Genomic DNA, 1731 nt, shown 5'->3' with positions numbered 1-1731 from the left:
TTAGGGGAACCTGGGTGACTCAGTCGTTGGGCGTCTGCCTTTGGCTCAAGGCGTGATCCTGGCGTTCTGGGATCCAGCCCCGCATCAGGCTCCTCCGCTGGGAGCCTGCTTCTTCCTCTCCCACTCCCCCTGCTTGTGTTCCCTCTCTCGCTGGCTGTCTCTATCTCTGTCAAATAAATAAAATCTTTAAAAAAAAAAAAAGAACTGTTTTATGGATGCTCCAACACTTGTTAATATTGTAAATATATTGGAAATAGCTTCTAAGAACAGGTCTTGTGCTGGCCAACGTCCCTGACTTAGCCTGTGTTTACCGTACAGCCGTGTTCATCCACCCCGTTTGAAATCAGAAGCTACAGCAGTCCTGTGGGCTCCTAAGTGCAGCCCGGCCGAGGCACGTCATCGGCCGTGCCTGAGGGATCCAAGTGCCCCTGCCTTGAGCTCCTGGAGGATGGGTAGGACACTACCTAAGAAAGGTCCAATTCATTCTCGCAGAGGTGGTAAGGGATGGCAGTGGGACCACCTCCTCCTGACTTGTGCCAAATGTTTCCTCCTCAGGTTGGCTCTTGTTGAGTGCTGCCCGCCCCCACCCCACCCCCTTGGCCAAATACCCCAGGCACAATTTTGGCTTGAGCTTTAGTTGCTGCGTGAGAGACCCACGAGGGTTTTCGTCGTGTGCGTGTTAGACTACCTACAGTGTCTGACGGCTTCGCTGCGCGTTCTTTCCCGTCTCTGAGCTCCAGGGAGCCCTCCTGTTCGCTCCACCGCAGTCACTCACGTGACCCTTGTCCTCTCGTGCCCTACCTGGCCATCACCTTGCTAGCATTTCCTTCAAATGTTTCCCTCCGTAACTTCACACTTTGCACACCTTAGAAACCGAACGGAGCCTCGTCCTCAGCAGAAGTGGCCCCGGATCATGGCTCCCCGTGCCAGAGTCCCGGGAGGGGGGCTCTGGGGCCATAGGCTGCCCTCCGCATCGGCCTGCTCCCCCCGGGCGAGCTGGCTAACCTGCCCAGGTGCTGATTCTCACTCCACCCTGCTGTCCTCATCTGTAAAAGGAAGACAGCAATAGCGACCCCTCACCAGGGTGCTGCCAGGGCTGGGGAGATGACAGAACCAAAATTTCCCGCGGCCCTATCGTGCGGCCTCACAGCTCCGATTGCTGTCCGTTCTGTGTTTCTGGTTCACAGGGGCCTGTGAGAGAAGGGACGTGATGCTTATTCACTGGCAGTTGGTCTTGAGGACAGAACGTAGCCCTACCTGTCCTTTGGCAAAGTTTCTTTTTTGGGTTTTTTGTTTTCTTGTTTTATTTTTTTCTTAAGTAATCTCTATACCCAGTGTGGGGCTGGGCCCCGTGACTCCAAGATCAAGAGTCACACGCTCCACCCACGGAGCCAGCCAGGCTCCCCCCACATGTCTCTTTGTGCCTGCATAGGCTTCGGTCAGTAACCTTCGTCACCTGCTGCGTTTACAGGGCCCTCTGCCAGGCGGTGTGGGGAAGGCCTCTGGTCCAGACTCGGCTGTCCTCATGCCCTGGTTCTCCCAGTCTGGGGACAGAGATCAGCCCCCGTGAGAGAAAGAAGCTGGGAAGGATGGAGTCCCAGCACCACTCACTTGCTCTGTGGCCCAGGTAAATCAGCTGACCTCTCTGTGCCTCCCAGCCCCCTCTGCAGAATGGGGGTCATGATGCTCCCTGCTGTCCGGACCTGGGACTTTTACTCCAAGTGATGCAAG

The sequence above is a fragment of the Ursus maritimus genome (assembly GCF_017311325.1).
Source record: "Ursus maritimus isolate PB19 chromosome X unlocalized genomic scaffold, ASM1731132v1 scaffold_X1, whole genome shotgun sequence".
NCBI classification, from domain to species: Eukaryota; Metazoa; Chordata; class Mammalia; order Carnivora; family Ursidae; genus Ursus; species Ursus maritimus.
Note: the sequence above shows the minus strand (reverse complement) of the source record.